Here is an 18,554-nt window from a genome sequence, read left to right on the forward strand (position 1 = left end):
CTAGAATGACGAGGTCTTGATGAGGAAAAATAACTCTTCTCAATGTTCCAATGCTAAGATCAATTCCAAAATTAAAATTCTAAAACCTAGAGAGAAAAACCTAGAGGAGGAAAACCTAGATCTAAAGCTGTAAACTGTGTAGAATGAATGTTCTCTTTTGTTTCTGCATATTCTCTGGCTCTAGTCTGCTGTTCTGGGCCGAAAACTGGGTCGAAATAAGGTCCAAAATCGCCCCCAGCGAAGTCTACAGATTATGCAGATCGCACATGTCACGCGATCGCGTCATCCATGCGGACGCGTCATTCGCGCTTTTCCTGGCCACGCGTTCGCGTCGTCCACGCTACCGCGTCGCCTGAGCTTTTCCAATCCGCGCAGCCGCGTGAGCCATGCGGCCGCGTCACTACGATTTGCTCTCCTTCGCGCGGTCGCGTGAGCCATGCAACCGCGTCACTTCTCGCTAGTTATCTCCTCAAATTCTTGTGTTCCTTCCATTTTTGCTAGCTTCATTTCCAATCTCCAACTCATTCATGCCCTATAAAGTCTGAAACACTCAACACACAGATCACGGAATCGAATGGAATAAAGGAGAATTAAAAATACATAATTAAAGTCTCTAGGAAGCAGTTTTCAAACATGTTATAAGTTCAGGAAGGGATTATAATTTCATGCTAATTTAATGAATAAGTGGGTAAGGATCATGATAAAACCATACAATTAAACACAATATAAACCATAAAATAGTGGTTTATCAAGGTTCATGAGTGGCCTCTCTTGTTTGCTCCATCCTCTTTTTAATGATGGGCTTGTCCTCTTCAGTGAGGATGTCTTCCTCTATGACAATTCCAGCTGAATTGCATAGGTTACAGATGAGATGAGGGAAGGCTAACCTTGCCAAAGTGAAGGGCTTGTCCGCCACCTTTTATAGTTCTAGAGGTATAATCTCATGAACTTCTACTTCCTCTCCATTCATGATACTATGGATCATGATAGCTCAGTCCACTATAACTTCAGACTGGTTGCTAGTAGAAATGATAGAGTGTTGGATGAACTCTAACTATCTTCTAGCCACAGGCTTAAAGTCAAGCCTTCTCAGTTGAACTGGCTTACCTTTGGAGTCTCTTTTCCATTGAGCTCTTTCCACACAGATGTCCATGAGGACTTGGTCCAACCTTTGATCAAAGTTGACCCTTCTAGTGAAAGGATGAGGATCTCCTTGCATCATTGGCAAGTTGAATGCCAACCTCACAGTTTTCGGACTGAAATCCAAGTATTTTCCTCGAACCATTGTGAGCCAATTCTTTGGATTCGGGTTCATACTTTGATCATGGTTCTTAGTGATCCATGCATTAGCATAGAACTCTTGAACTATTAAGATTCCAACTTGTTGGATGCGATTGGTGAGAGCTTCCCAACCTCTTCTCCGAACCTCACATCGGATCTCCGGATATTCACTCTTTTTGAGCATGAAGGGGACTTCGGGGATCACCCATTTCTTGGCTACAACTTCATAGAAGTGGTCTTGATGAACCTTTGAGATGAATCTCTCCATCTCCGATGACTTTGAGGTGGAAGCGACAGCCTTCCCTTTTCTCTTTCTAGAGATTTCTCCGGCCTTAGGTGCCATTAATGGTTATGGAAAAACAAAAAGCAGAGCTTTTTCCCACACCAAACTTAAAAGTTTTGCTCGTCCTTGAGCAAAAAAAAAAGAAAAGAAAGGAGGAGAAGAAGAAGAAGAAATGGAGGAGATAGAGGGGGTGTTTGAATTCGGCCAGGGGGGTTTAAGTGTTTATGATGTGTGAAATTGAAGGTGGTAAGGAGGGGTATTTATAGGGTAATAGAGAGAGGGAATTTGTGTAAGAGTGGGTTGGGTTTGGGAGGGAAATATTTTGAATCTGAATGGTGAGGCAGGTGGGGTTTTATGATGGGTTTTTGGGGAATAGTGGATGGATGTGAGTGGTGAAGAGATTATGCGAAAGAGGGTAAGACTTGATAGGTGAATGGTATTTGGGGAATAGGTATTGATGTGATTGGTCAATGGTATTTGGGAAAGAGTGTTATGGAGAGGTGTGAAGATGAGAGAGAGTGAGTTGGGGTAGGTGGTGATCCTGTGGGGTCCACAAATCCTGAGGTGTCAAGGAATTTTGCTCACTGCACCTTTCTGGCGTTTAAACGCCCTCTGTGTGCCATTTCTGGTATTTAACGCTAGCTCTGCTGCCTTTCCTGGCATTAAACGCTAGGCTGATGCCCCCTTTTTGGCGTTTAATGCCAGCCAGACACCCTTTTCTGGCGTTAAACGCCAGTCTGTCTGCCAATTCTAGCGTTTAACGCCAGCCAGACACCCTTTTCTGGCGTTAAACACCAGTCTGTCTGCCAATTCTGGCGTTTAACACCCAGAATGCTGCTAGACTGGGCGTTAAACGCCCATTCTACTATCTTTACTGGCGTTTAAACGCCAGTAAGCCTGTCCTCCAGGGTGTGCTATTTTTGACGCTGTTTTTGATTCCGCTTTAATTTTGCAGCTATTTTTATGACTTCACATGCTCATCAACCTAAAGAAAACATAAAATAACAGTGGAAAATAAAATGAAAAAGTAATTAACATAGAAAAATAAGATTTGGTTGCCTCCCAATAAGCGCTTCTTTAATGTCAATAGCTTGACAGTGAGCTCTTAGAGAGCTTCACAAAGACTTAGAGCTTAATTGTGGCTTCCCAACACCAAAATTAGAGTTTGAATGTGGGGGTTCTGCTTGACTCTGTATAGAGAGAATAGGATGAAGCTTTTCATGCTTATTCTCCATGTTTTGATGCCAGGGCATTTTGGCCAATTTCACTGACCGTTTCTTTACTGTTTTTATGGTAGTTTCATGCATTTCCTTAGGAAATAACCTAGTTTTGGGTAGATATTCACTTACATCTTGATTCAAGCATACATTGTGCATTTTACATGATTTCATGAGGATTTTGCATGAATTTAAGGACAAATTGGATGTTGCATTTTCCATGACTTGGACTAGAACTTTGATGCACTTTATTGCTTGATTTCAGGACAAAGGAAGCAAAGAAGAACCACATTAGTGGCTACGTTAGTTACACTAACGTTAACACTAACATGGAATGGGAGTAACTTGCAAAGTTAATGAGAAAAGTAATTGCCAATAACGCTCTCGAAGCCATCATTGCCCACGTTAAGAGTCACGTTAACTAAGTTAACGTGAACTCTAACGTGGAAGAAAGGAAATGGAGCCAACGTTAGTGACACTTAACATTATCACTAACGATTGGACCAAGCTCATAAGTGGCCACGTTAGTTGCCACGTTAACTTAGTTAACGTGGCCTCTAACGTTAAGAAGTAAAGGGGAAGCCAACGTTAGTGACATTCAACTTTGTCACTAACGTTGGCCAAGTCACAATAAGCCACGTTAACTTCCACGTTAACCTAGTTAACGTGGAAGCTAACGTGAGGAGACAAAGTGGTCGACAACGTTAGTGACACCAAACATTGTCACTAACGTTGGAAGGAACCCACACAAGCCCCAATAAGCCACGTTAACTTAACTAAGTTAACTTGGGAGTTAACGTGAAGAAGAGAAGTGATCGCCAATGTTAGTGACACCAAACATTGTCACTAACGTTGGAATTAGCCCAGATAAGCCACTATGAGCCACGTTAACTCCCACGTTAACTTAGTTAACATGGAAGCTAACGTGGATAAGGGAATGATGAGCCAACATTAGTGACACTCAACTTTGTCACTAACGTTGGAGATGGCTAGCATGGCCACGTTAGAAGCCACGTTAACCTAGTTAACGTGGACTCTAACGTGAGAAATAGGGGCACATTGGAACGTTTGATGCCAGGGCATTTTGGCCAGTTTCACTGACCTTTTCTTTACTGTTTTTAAGGTAGTTTCATGCATTTTCTTAGGAAATAAGCTAATTTTGGGTAGATATTCACTTACATCTTGATTCAAGCAAACATTGTGAATTTTGAATTGTTTCATGAGAATTTTGCATGAATTATATGATAAATTGGATAATGCATGATTCCATGATTAAAAGCAAGACTTTGATGCTCTTTGTTTCATTGATTTCAGGCCAAAAGAATAAGAGAATAAGCCACGTTAGTGGCTACATTAGTTACACTAACGTGAGCAATAACGTGGAAGGAAGGAAAGCCACAACGTTAGTGAGAAAAGTTAGTGGCATTAACTTTGAAGAAAGGAAATGGAGCCAACGTTAGTGACACTTAACATTATCACTAACGTTGGACCAAGATCATGAGTGGCCACGTTAGAGTCCACGTTAACTTAGTTAACGTGGTCTCTAATGTTAAGAAGAAAAAGGGGAAAGCCAACGTTAGTGACACTCAACATTGTCACTAACGTTGGCCAAAGCACATTAAGCCACGTTAACTCCCACGTTAACCTAGTTAACGTGGAAGCTAACGTGAAGAAACAAGATGGTCGACAACGTTAGTGACACCCAACATTGTCACTAACGTTGGAAGCACACAAGCCCCCACTAAGCCACGTTAACTCCCACGTTAACCTAGTTAACGTGGAAGTTAACGTGAGGAAGAGAAGTTGTCGACAACGTTAGTGACACCAAACATTGTCACTAACGTTGCCAACACAAGCCACAAAGGGCCACGTTAACTACCACGTTTTAACGTGGGCAAAAGTCCCACCTGGCAGCCTGACCATGCCTTCTTCAAATACGCATAACTTGAGCCACAAAGCTCCAAATGAGGTGATTCCAGTGGCATTGAAAAGTAGGATTCCAGAGCTTTTCAAGCATATATGGCACTACATGTTTGACACTAAATTTGAGGGAGAAAACCTGCCCCAAAAGTGCAAGGATGAACATGGTATCAGCCTGTATTTTGGCCAACTGACCTCTTCACCTTCTAAGAAGTATAACTCGAGTTGTAGAGCTCCAAATGATGCGCTTCCAATGGCATTGAAAAGTAGACATCCAGGAATTTCTAACAATATATAATAGTATGGGGTGGACACTAATTTTGAGCTTCAGAAACAGGAAAATCGCTAGCGTTATTGGCAATCAACATTTCCAGTAACGTTGGCATATATGCCAGCGACCATGTCCACTTCAAAGGAGTATAACTTGAGCTACAGAGGACCAATTGAGGTGATTCCAGTTGCGTTAGAAAGCTGACATTTAAAGCTTTCGAACGATATATAATACTTTATAGTGGGCATGGAATTTGAGTACAAACAAGAGGCATCTTTTTAGCCCTAAAAACACCAACTGGGCAGCAAGTGCAACGTTAGCCACAATAACTTTAGCACTAATGCCACACTTGTAGCGTTAGTGTGGCTAACTTTAGCACTAACTTTAGCACCTGGACCTCAACTTAACTCACTTCTCTCTCAAGTCCACTTCCAAGCTCAAGCAAGCAGGCCCACAATTCTCAACCAATCAAGGCCACAAGAAGCATCTAGAATAGGAATTTTCATTTAATTGTAATTTGCTTTTAATTTCATTTTGTAATTTAGGAAAGCCTATATAAAGGCCTTAGTCTTTACATTGAAAGCATTCTGATACAGAGGGAGAATTCTGGAATAGGGGATTGAAGAGGGGTCTTCGGACTCCCTTCCCTCACACACTTTTCCTTCTCTTTCTTTTAATTGTAATTTTCATTTATGAATTTGAAGTTTTATTTTCAGTTTTTATCTTCATCTTTACTTTTCTGCACTTTCTTTCTTTTCTATTTTTGTAGAGCAATGATCAACTAACTCTTTACATTGGGTTAGAGAGCTCTATTGTGATTCAATGGATTAAGTGTAGTTCTTATTCTTCTTCTTCTTTCTTTCTTCTTGATTTTACTTGAAAGCTTTCGATCTTCGTCCAATTGGGTAGTTATCTTGGAAAAGAAACTATTCACACTTGGATCTCTTCTGAACCTTGAAAGAGGAATGAAGAGATCAAGCTAGAAAGGCTTTCTCATGCTGGACCAAATTGGGTTTGGATGGATATGTAACTATAATCCTCTCAATACCTGATTTGGGAAATGCATGTGGTATAATCAGTGACCATACTTCATCTCTTCTCATGAGCTATTGACCAAGGAATTGGCTATTGATCAAGATTTGAGAGATTGAATTACAAGAAATTGTAATTCGATCACTTAAGATTGCCAAGGAGATCAATGAGTGCATTGATTGAGGAAGAGATGAGAATGAACTTGATCCGGAGGATTGCAATATCTCTTGATCCCAATGTTCATTTTATTTTTAGTTCTTACATTTACTTTTCTTGCCATTTTACTTTTCTGCACTTTATTGCTTTCTTTACTTTTCTGTCAATTTACATTTCCTTGTTGCTTATCACTCCAATCTGATTCGTCTAACTAGGATAATCAATTAACCATTGATTGCTTAATCTGTTAATCTCTGTGGGATTCGACCTCACTCTATTGTGAGTTTTACTTGACGACAATTCGGTACACTTGCCGAAGGGAGATTTGTTGAGAGACAAGTTTTCCGTGCATCAAGTTTATGGCACCGTTGCCTGGGATTAATTGTGATTAACAAACTACCGGTTGATTAATTTACTAGATTAGACACTTTTCTTTTGTCTTTATTTTCTTTTATTTCTTTATTTTCTCTTGCTAACTAACTGTTTGTGATATTGCCTCACTGGAAATTTCCTCATATGTGACAATGGAGATTCCAATTTCTTTTGGTGATTATTGTTTGAGACAGAGCTTTCTGCAGGAAAGAAAGGAGCATCCATCATATTTTTGTCAATCAAATTTCATGGGAAACTCGCCACCACCACAGAATGATTCACTTTACTATGCTCATGGTGGGTGGGAGTATCAAGAACATGAAATGGGGTGCTTCCCAGGGTCACAAAATGGTCCATATTTTGATGACTTTGATCACTACTCAAGCTGTGCCTGGGAAGATCATAATCAAAGAGATTTTACTCATTCATACCCCATTCATCAAGAGCCATCACCTCTCAATTATACAACCTCACCTCCAAGTTTCACATGCCTAAATCCTTCATCATTTGAGTATGCCTCAGCACAAAAGTCTATCCAAAATCCATACAATTCATTTCACCATCCACAAAACTCAATCCACTACCCACAAGAGTCATACCACTTTCAGAACACACAACCACAAAACAACCAATTCCATTCACAAACCAACCCCGCCCAACCATTACAACCTACCCAACCACCTTTAGATAGACTTGCTAGGATGGAACTCTTCATGAAAGAACTCAAAAGAAGTAGAGAAGAAGAGAGACTCGTTAGGATAGAGCTCCTCCTTGAAGAAATAATAAAGACAAATGAAGAGGAGAAAATAGCAAGAAGGGACCATGATGAAAAATTGAGACAGAATGCACAACTCTATTCTGAAGAACAATTCATTGAAGAGCTGAGAGCACAAAGAGAGACCACTTCACTCTCTCCAGAAACAGAGGAGTTCATTCAAAGATCAAGAATAAATGAGGAAGTCAATCAAGGGAGCCCACACTCCAATGAAACAGAGAGTTGCATAGAAGGTGAGTTCATTGAACCACCAATTCAAGAAGTTCTTGATGAAGAGGATGCTCCACCTATCATACAATACCCAAATCCTGAAATCAAGGTGGTAAAGGCAATCAACATGAACACTAACAAAAGGATGGTGACCAAGAAAAGAAGGACAATATTCATGAAGAAGAAAAGGTCAACCAAAAGCCATCCCACCCCCACCCCAACAAGCAAGTTTACTCAAGCTAACAACAGAAGAAGGCTTGCTGGGGAGAGGCACTCAAAACAAGGGGCATTAACTGGCTCCTCTTTCCTCTTGAGGTCATTCCTCTTAACAAACTGGAAGAAGAGGAAGAAAGTCGTGAACAACATGTCAAGCTAATGACATTAAAAAGAGCGCTTGTTGGGAGGCAACCCAACCGTAGGTAACATTTTCTTGCTTTGCTTAGTTTACTTTCAATAATTTGGCATATGATTGCACTCTAAGTTTGGTGTTGCCATGCAACAATTTGATTTTCAATCTTCACTGGGTACTTGCAACATTCTAAATTGACAGTGGCACACTAAGTTTGGTGTTGCCACTTAACTTTCATGCAAAGTACCATGCCAACACCACTTATTAATGCAATCACATTGTCTCTGTTTTACTTCTTGTGCTTTTATTGTGATCCATAATCTTGCTTGCTGAAACACATGCATACTCACACTTTATTTTAAGACATTCATGATCCATCATAAACCCTGTCACCACTGTTTTAATTGTTGCTTGAGTATAAGCAATCATTCTATGTCTGGTGTGGGAAGGGGAAGAATAGGAGGAAAAGGGCAACAACAATGAAGATAAAATACAAGGTGGTAAAGTTCCTTTCTCCTCTTACTTATTTCCAGCACTTTAATTTGCATGATTGTCTTCTATGTTCTTTGTATGTATGTGTGCTTTCTCCTTGTGAATAAGCATGTCAGTTCTGTCTTTTAAACTTTTTATTGATTAAGGCTGTGTTTTCTAGTCTGAATGTCATTACTGCATCCTTACTTTGCTTACTAGTATGCTTGTCCCTTTGAATCAAATGAAAAGAGAATGAGTGTTTTTAAAGACCAGAGTAGAGTTCATACTATGGAGTAAGTTCATGAGTTTATGGTGTGGTCATAAGTTAGCTAAGTTGGTTCAACCAGAAGGTGGGAGGACAACTATCTGTCATGAATACTATGCTTGAGAAACACCCCATGAGACTAGCTAAATAAGAAGATCCTAATAAGAAAAAGGGAAAGAACAATAAAGGTTGAAAAATAAAAGAAAAAGAGTAAGCAATAAGGCTAGGCACCAATGGTTTTAATCTTGAGGCATGTGTTTGTGGTGCTCCTGTGTGAGGGATCTACTTGGATGAATAAGCTCTTAGGGGTGCCTTATCACTTGGTAACTTGGGTTAACTAACTCGGGATTATCAGCTGAAAGTCCACTATCAAGAGTAACCCTCACTACAGAGCATTTAGTAACCCAAAGAGGTGCTGGAGACCAAGGTCTCAAGAAAAGAAAATAAAAAAATCATATGCCTGTGGTGTGTATGTATGGGGGAGAGACTTGAGCAAGTAAGTCCTTAGGGGTGCTTCAACACCTAGCACCTTGAACCAACTGGTTCGGGAGTGTTGGCTGAAAGCTTATTTTAAAGAGTTGCCCCCTTACAGAGCACTTAGCTTGAAGAACACAAATAAGCCCTGAAATGACAACAAAAAGATCAATGAATAAAAGTCTCATGGGATGCAATCACAGTGAGCATTCTAGGACATGATAAAGGTCTGAAAGCCAGGAATGAACCTAAGTTGCTATGCATGAAAACACCATAAAACCAGGGACATGATTTCCACAAGAATGACTCATTTCTCTTGGCATTCCATTCATCATTCTCTTGTTCCAGTACTTGCTTAGGGACAAGCAAGCTTTAAGTTTGGTGTTGTGATGCCAGGGCATTTTGGCCAGTTTCACTGACCTTTTCTTTACTGTTTTTAAGGTAGTTTCATGCATTTTCTTAGGAAATAAGCTAGTTTTGGGTAGATATTCACTTACATCTTGATTCAAGCAAACATTGTGAATTTTGAATTATTTCATGAGAATTTTGCATGAATTATATGATAAATTGGATGATGCATGATTTCATGATTAAGAGCAAGACTTTGATGCACTTTGTTTGATTGATTTCAAGCCAAAAGAAGAAGAGAAGAAGCCACGTTAGTGGCTACGTTAGTTACACTAACGTGAGCACTAACGTGGAAGGAAGGAAAGCCACAACGTTAGTGAGAAAAGTTAGTGGCATTAACTTTGAAGAAAGGAAATGGAGCCAACGTTAGTGACACTTAACATTATCACTAACGTTGGACCAAGATCATGAGTGGCCATGTTAGAGTCCACGTTAACTTAGTTAACGTGGTCTCTAACGTTAAGAAGAAAAGGGGGAAAGCCAACGTTAGTGACACTCAACATTATCACTAACGTTGGCCAAAGCACATTAAGCCACATTAACTCCCACGTTAACCTAGTTAACGTGGAAGCTAACGTGAAGAAACAAGATGGTCGACAACGTTAGTGACACCCAACATTGTCACTAACGTTGGAAGCACACAAGCCCCCACTAAGCCACGTTAACTCCCACGTTAACCTAGTTAACGTGGAAGTTAACGTGAGGAAGAGAAGTTGTCGACAACGTTAGTGACACCAAACATTGTCACTAACATTGCCAACACAAGCCACAAAGGGCCACGTTAACTCCCACGTTAACTTAGTTAACGTGGTAGTTAACGTGGGCAAAAGTCCCACCTGGCAGCCTGACCATGCCTTCTTCAAACATGCATAACTTGAGCCAAAAATCTCCAAATGAGGTGATTCCAGTGGCATTGGAAAGTAGGATTCTAGAGCTTTCCAAGAATATATGGCACTACATGGTTGACACTAAATTTGAGGGAGAAAACCTGCCCCGAAAGTGCAATGATGAACATGGTATCAGCCTGTATTTTGGCCAACTGACCTCTTCACCTTCCAAGAAGTATAACTCGAGTTGTAGAGCTCCAAATGATGCGCTTCAAAAAGCATTGGAAAGTAGACATCCAGGGCTTTCCAACAATATATACTAGTATGTGTGGTCACTAAGTTTGAGCTTCAGAAACAGGAAAATCGCTAGCGTTATTGGCAATCAACATTTCCAGTAACGTTGGCATATATGCCAGCGACCATGTCCACTTCAAAGGAGCATAACTTGAGCTAAAGAGGTCCAATTGAGGTGATTCTAGTTGCGTTAGAAAGCTGACATTCAAAGCTTTCCAACGATATATAATACTTTATAGTGGGCATGAAATTTGAGCACAAACAAGAGGCATCTTTTAAGCCCCAAAAACACCAACTGGGCAGCAAGTGCAATGTTAGCCACAATAACTTTAGCACTAACGCCACACTTGTAGCGTTAGTGTGGCTAACTTTAGCACTAACTTTAGCACCTGGACCTCAACTTAACTCACTTCTCTCTCAAGTCCACTTCCAAGCTCAAGCAAGCAGGCCCACAATTCTCAACCAATCAAGGCCACAAGAAGCATCTAGAATAGGAATTTTCATTTAATTGTAATTTGCTTTTAATTTCATTTTGTAATTTAGGAAAGCCTATATAAAGGCCTTAGTCTTTACATTGAAAGCATTCTACAGAGGGGGAATTTTGGAATAGGGGATTGAAGAGGGGTCTTCGGACTCCCTTCCTTCACACACTTTTCCTTCTCTTTCTTTTAGTTGTAATTTTCATTTATGAATTTGAAGTTTTATTTTCAGTTTTTATCTTCATCTTTATTTTTCTGCACTTTCTTTCTTTTCTATTTTTGTAGAGCAATGATCAACTAACTCTTTACATTGGGTTAGAAAGCTCTATTATGATTCAATGGATTAAGTGTAGTTCTTATTCTTCTTCTTCTTTCTTTCTTCTTGATTTTACTTGAAAGCTTTCGATCTTCATCCAATTGGGTAGTTATCTTGGAAAAGAAACTATTCACACTTGGATCTCTTCTGAACCTTGAAAGAGGAATGAAGAGATCAAGCTAGAAAGGCTTTCTCATGCTGGACCAAATTGGGTTTGGATAGATATGTGACTATAATCCTCTCAATACCTGATTTGGGAAATGCATGTGGTATAATCAGTGACCATACTTCATCTCTTCTCATGAGCTATTGACGAAGAAATTGGCTATTGATCAAGATTTGAGAGATTGAATTACAAGAAATTGTAATTTGATCACTTAAGATTGCCAAGGAGATCAATGAGTGCATTGATTGAGGAAGAGATGAGAATGAACTTGATCCGGAGGATTGCAATATCTCTTGATCCCAATGTTCATTTTATTTTTAGTTCTTACATTTACTTTTCTTGCCATTTTACTTTTCTGCACTTTATTGCTTTCTTTACTTTTCTGTCAATTTACATTTCCTTGTTGCTTATCACTCCAATCTGATTCGTCTAACTAGGATAATCAATTAACCATTGATTGCTTAATCTGTTAATCTCTGTGGGATTCGACCTCACTCTATTGTGAGTTTTACTTGACGACAATACGGTACACTTGCCGAAGGGAGATTTGTTGAGAGACAAGTTTTCCGTGCATCAACGTTAGTGACAATGGTAAGTGTCACTAACGTTCTCGAAGGTTGGCAAGCCTACGTTAAAAGAGCAACGTTAACTAAGTTAACGTGGACTCTAACGTAGGGAAGGGGGAGACTTCTCAACGTTATTGGGAAAGGCAAGTCCCAATAACGTGTGCGAAGGACAAAGAGGCAACGTTAGTGGCAACGTTTGTGCCACTAACATTGAAGATAACGTGGCTCTTACTTGGGTGAGGAACGTTAGTGAAAAAGGTGATTGTCACTAACGTTATTGAACCCATATTTTCACTGAACGTTAACACCACTAACGTCCTGAGCTAAAGTCTCTGCCCACTTCACACTTTCTCTCTGCAAGTAAAGCCAAGCCCAATGAAGAAGAGAACTGCTTCAAACTCAAGATCCAAAGACCCATACCCAAGACTTGAAGAGCCAACTAGAAGAACAGAAGAGTAGTATATATAGGAGTAGCTTTGAATTAAATTGGGAGTTAGAAATTATAGGGAGCCTCTTAGCATAGAACTACTCTCTGTATTTACTTCTTCTGCACTTCTAGTTTTCATTATGTATTCTCCATCTTTGTTTTCATTTTCCAGAGCTATGAACAACTAAACCCCTTTCATTGGGTTAGGGAGCTCTGTTGTAATTTGATGGATCAATACTAGTTTTCATTATTCTTCTTCTATCTTTTCTCTTGATTTTACTTGAAAGCTTTCGATCTTCATCCAACTGGGTAGTTATCTTGGAAAAGAAGCTATTCATACTTGGATTTCTTCTGAACCTTGAAAGAGGAATGAAGAGATCATGCTAGAAATGCTTTCTCATGCTGGACCAAATTGGGTTTAGATGGATATGTGACTATAATCCTCGCAACACTTGATTTGGGAAATGCATGTGGTATAATCAGTGACCATACTTCATCTCTTCTCATGAGCAATTGACCAAGGAATTGGCTATTGATCAAGATTTAAAAGATTGAATTACAAGAAATTGTAATTCAATCACTTAAGATTGCCAAGGAGATCAATGAGTGCATTGATTGAGGAAGAGATGAAAATGAAATTGATCCGGAGAATGCAACATCTCCTAAGCCCAATGAACCCCCCATTTCTGATCTTACCCATTCTCTTTAATTTCTGTTACTTACTTTTATGAGCAATTCCCCCATTCCCATTTACAATTCTGCAATTTACTTTCAGTCATTTACTTTCAGTTCTTTAATTCTAGCATTTACTTTTTCTGCCATTTACCTTCCCGCCATTTTATTTTCTACAATTCTCAACTCAAATTCTGGATTCGCTCAACTAGAACATTCCTCTGATTAAAGTTGCTTGATCAATCAATCCCTGTGGGATTCAACCTCACTCTATTGTGAGTTTTTACTTGACGACAAATTCGGTACACTTGCCGAAGGAAATTTGTTATGAGACAAGTTTTCCGTGCATCAAGTTTATGGCGCTGTTGCTGGGGATTGATTGTGCATCAACAATGATTAAATTGGAGGATAACTAGATTGAGCATTTTATTTTTGTTTGATTTAATTTTCTGTTTGAGTCATTTAATTTTTGTTTTAGTTAATTTTTTTCCTTCCCCCTACTTTTTCTTTGTTATTTACCATTCATTTCACTAATCCACTAACTGTTTGATATATTGCATCACTCACACTAACAGTAATTCTGACAGATATACTTTCTGCACCTATTCTCTTTGCTTGTACTTGTTGGTTGTATGACAGGGAGAAGAAGCGGGGCTTCAACTTCCTTTGATTCTGAACCTGAGAGAACCTTCCTTAGACTAAGAAGGGAGGCAAGAGAAAAATGTGTAGTTGGTGCTGAAGAAGAAGAGGAACACTTTGAGGAATACTTTGAACCAAACATGGAAGAAAACATGGAAAACCATCGTGAAGACGAAGCTCACAACCATGGCGGAAGAGGACGAGCAAATCATGCTGAGGAGGATAGAAGAGTTTTAGGCTCTTACATCAATCCAAACCCAGGAAACTATGGAAGTAGCATTCAAAAGCCAACCATCCATGCCAATAATTTTGAACTAAAACCACAGCTTATCACCCTTGTTCAGAACAACTATTTGTTCGGAGGAAGTGTCCAAGAAGACCCCAATCAACATCTAACCACCTTCCTGAGAATATGTGACACAGTGAAGTCTAATGGTGTTCATCCTGACGCCTATAGACTGCTCTTATTTCCATTCTCACTCAAGGATAAGGCACCCAAGTGGCTGGAGTCTTTCCCAAAGGAGAGCTTGACAACTTGGGAAGATGTGGTGAACAAATTCTTAGCAAGATTTTACCCCCCTCAACGAATCAATAGGCTGAGAGCTGAGGTCCAAACTTTCAGGCAACAAGATGGTGAGACTCTATATGAAGCATGGGAGAGGTTTAAAGACCTAACAAGGAGGTGCCCACCAGATATGTTCAATGAATGGGTGCAGCTGCACATTTTCTATGAAGGGCTCTCTTATGAGTCAAAGAAGGCCGTAGACCATTCATCCGGAGGATCTTTGAACAAGAAGAAGACCATTGAGGAGGCCATAGATGTCATTGAAACTGTAGCAGAGAACGACTACTTCTATGCTTTCGAAAGAGGGAACACAAGAGGAGTAATGGAGCTAAACAATGTAGATGCTCTGCTGGCCCAAAACAAGCTCATTACCCAGCAGCTGGCTGACCTCACCAAGAAGATGGAGAGGAACCAAGTAGCAGCAATCTCCGCTTCATCAACAAACCAAGAAGGAGTGAGTGAAGAAACAGAGGGTAGTCAGGAGCAAGCCAACTACATTGAGAATTCACCTAGGCAAAACCATGATCCATACTCCAAAACCTACAACCCTGGATGGAGGAATCACCCAAACTTTGGGTGGGGAAATCAACAAGACCAAAGCCTTGATCAAAGACGCCAAAATCCCAACAATGTAAGCCACCAACATTTCACATCTAGACCATATCAACACCCCAATAACAATACCTCTCCACATCCATATCAAAACCAAAATAACTTACCTCATCCTTCCACCTCTAATCATGATCTACAATCATTTGATGACAGACTCTCAAGGATTGAGAATCTACTTGAAGGCATAGGCAAGGAGATTCAAGACAACAAGGTGTTCAAGGAGGAAGTGCCAGCCAGTTTCAAGAACCAGGGAGACACAATCAAGAGGTTGGAATCTCAAGTGGGGTATCTCTCTGAGCAAATTCCCAAACCCATAGATGGATTCCCAAGTGACACAGAGAAGAATCTGAGAGGTGAAACAAAGAAAGTAAGATGGGAAGATTGCAAGATGGTCACTATAAGTGATAAGGAGACTGGGGACAAGCCAAGCAAGCTGTCAGAACAACCTGAAGATACCTCAGTAGAGAAGAAGGAAAAAGATCATCAAGAACCAGAAATCTCACAACAAGAGCTGCTGAGACTCTATGCACCTTTTCCCCAACTACTCAATGGTGCTGTGGAGAAGAGAATATACTCAAGGTTTATAGATTTGTTTGCATCTCTGCATGTCAACATACCATTCATCAAGACTATTCAACAAATGCCCGCATACATCAAGTATATGAAGGAGCTGCTTCCCAGGAAAAGCTCACTCAAGGGAGGCCAAACTATAGTGATGAACAAGGAGTGCAGTGCCCTCATTCAACCACAGTTGCCTATGAAAAGAAAAGATCCAGGGAGTTTTCATGTCCCCTGTGCCATAGGAGAAACAATGTTTGATAAAGCACTCTGCGATTTGGGAGCAAGCATCAACTTAATGCCCTTATCCCTGGTGAAGAGGCTGAAGATCAATGAGATAATGCCCACAGATGTAGTCATAAGGCTGGCAGACAAAACTCAAAAACAAGCAATAGGAGTGGTGGAAACGTATTGGTAAAGGTTGGGAAGTATTTTCTTCCCATAGACTTTGTCATCTTAGACATGGAAGAGAGTCACACTCACCCAATCATATTGGGAAGACCATTCCTAGCTACAGCCAGAGCACTCATAGATGTGGAGCGAGGGGAGCTAATATTGAGGATCTATGATGAACGACTCAGCTTTAATGTCTTCAAACTCTCACATAAAGCACAACCAGCCCATCTGGGAAAGCCCTTGGTTGATGAACAAGGAAATAAGCAGTTGTCACAACTCAAGGAAAAGCTGGAGGAACCTAAACCACCAGAGACATGTGAAGACAACAACAAAATTCCCTTAGAAGAAGAAGTCACCAAGAGCAAGGCAACATCAAAAGGGACAAAAAAGAAGGTACCAAGGGGGTGGAGGAACAAGAAGATCCCTACGGAAGACTTCTCTCCAGGAGATCAAGTGATCTCAGCTTACTTCCCAGATATCCCCCCTAATCTCCCCACTGTACCATCTCAGTTACCTAAGGTCTTCACTATCAACAGAGTTCTCTCCTCGGAACATGTAGAGATCATTGATACAACCAATGGATATAAGTCCAAGGCAAGAGGGGAGGACTTGAAGCATTATCAACCTCCCTGATAAAGGAGAAACGTCAAGCTAGTGACGCTAAAGAAGCGCTTCATGGGAGGCAACCCATGTTTTATGAGCTTTTACTAGTGAATAAGTCAATATTCATGAATTCCAACCCAAACTTGACAAACACTTGGTGAAATCCTTATATTACAGTATATAGTGAAGAACAAGTTTGGTGTTCAAAGTGTGCCAAGAAAGCATGAATGCAACTGAGAGCATGCTAGTCTTGGAGCTTTGAACAGAACTTTTCATCACAGTGCTCCAAACTAAGTTTGGTGTCACCCCATGGTGCCACCAATGTGCATATAAGGATACACAGTTAGTTAGTTGGAGTTCATGAATAAACAAAATCTTTTCTTCTTTTTATTATTCTAGCCGAAAAGTTTAAATTGTTTTTTTTATGATGGTTAATTCTTCCTTTTCTTCTTTTATCTTTTTAGAAAAAGGAGAGGAACATTGAAGGAGATTGATTGGACAACTAAATGAGAAGGGTTCGGCCACTTCATGAGGAGAAACTACACACTTGTTCTAAAAAGGGAAGGCATTGGAAAATGTTGCCATGCAACATTGAAAAGAATGGGACCCTTGAAGACCGAGCAATCTCCATCATAAAGTGATGATCCTTGTCCTTTCTCCATGCACAACCCCAACCGTCCATCAAACAACCACTCCATCAATCCACACCCTCCATTCACTCACAACCTCTCTATATAAGTGATCCTTATTCCGTACCCCACTCTGCACACCTCTCCATTTCGGATTCCCCTTCACTCCCTTCATTGCACTCAACCCTAAACAACCAAAAGTCTCCACACCATTGCCAACTTCACACATTAACCCTCATTCATGGCATCCTCAAGCTCTAAAAGAAGGAAGGGAAAGGAACCTATGGAGCAACATCTGTATGATGAAAAGAGATTTAGAAGCTTGCACCATGCATTGTAATACGAGTGGATGGTGGATAAGGAGATCATTTATGAGCTGGGATTTCAAGTTAGGAAAACTGAGTGTCCCAAAATCACAGAGAAGGTAGAAAAGAGAAGATGGGAGCTCCTCACTGATCCGGTCATTAAGGTGAATGCAAATCTTATAAGAGAGTTTTATGCAAATGCGGTCCGATATGATAAGGCAGATGAGTCATATACAAGCTTTGTGAGAGGAAAGATTGTGGATTTTGGTCCCATGAGTGTCATAAAGGCATTAAAACTGCGGTCCATACCGTTTGAAGAAGAGAGTTATCATTCAAGAATGGACAACAACCCTAATCATGACCAGATTATGCAAGACATTTGTGTACCAGGAGCTGACTCGGAAAGATATGCAGATAGGAGACCAAGGTTCATCAAGAGAGCAGATCTCAGTCCGGAAGCAAAGGGGTGGTTCGAAATTGTAAGGAGGTCCATCCTCCCAGCAGCGAACAACTCAGAGGTGAATCTCAAGAGAGCCACACTGGTACACTGTATACTCAAAGGAGGAGAGATCATGGTTCATGAACTCATAGCAGAAGGCATTAGAAAAATGGCAGAGAAAAGCGACTCAAGAGGAACGTTAGGTTACCCCAGCACTATTTACCGACTGTGCAAGAAAGCTGGGGTGGTGTTTGAAGATGAGGACCCCGTGTGGATAAAAGAGGGCATTCCAATAACCGTTCGACGAATGCATGCTACCGCATCCCCCCTGCCTCAACGAAAGCAAAGGAAGAGGACAACCCCTCAAGTAGTGGAAGGACAGGTCTTAGAGGGGCAAGCACCAGCCACCTTGGATATGCACGAATTGCAGGAAGCCATTGATGGGCTATCTCGACAATATTTGGAAAGCCAAGAAACACAGAGAGAGCTTCAACTACAGATGATGGGGCAGCAAGAAGAGTCACTCTCAAGATGGATGACTCAACAAGGGGAGTGGCAAAAGCAAATGATGGATCAG

The 18,554-nt window shown here is 40.5% G+C and overlaps 1 non-coding gene across 1 annotated transcript; it reads right to left on the reverse strand.

The window, feature by feature from the left end:
• Nucleotides 1-14,463: 14,463 nt before the first annotated feature.
• Nucleotides 14,464-14,570, reverse strand: LOC112774282 (small nucleolar RNA R71). The gene has a single exon (XR_003188777.1). It is a non-coding gene; the product is annotated as a small nucleolar RNA R71 (small nucleolar RNA).
• Between the last annotated feature and the right edge of the window lie 3,984 nt (nucleotides 14,571-18,554).

The sequence above is a fragment of the Arachis hypogaea genome, chromosome 18 (assembly GCF_003086295.3).
Source record: "Arachis hypogaea cultivar Tifrunner chromosome 18, arahy.Tifrunner.gnm2.J5K5, whole genome shotgun sequence".
In the NCBI taxonomy this organism is placed as follows: Eukaryota; Viridiplantae; Streptophyta; class Magnoliopsida; order Fabales; family Fabaceae; genus Arachis; species Arachis hypogaea.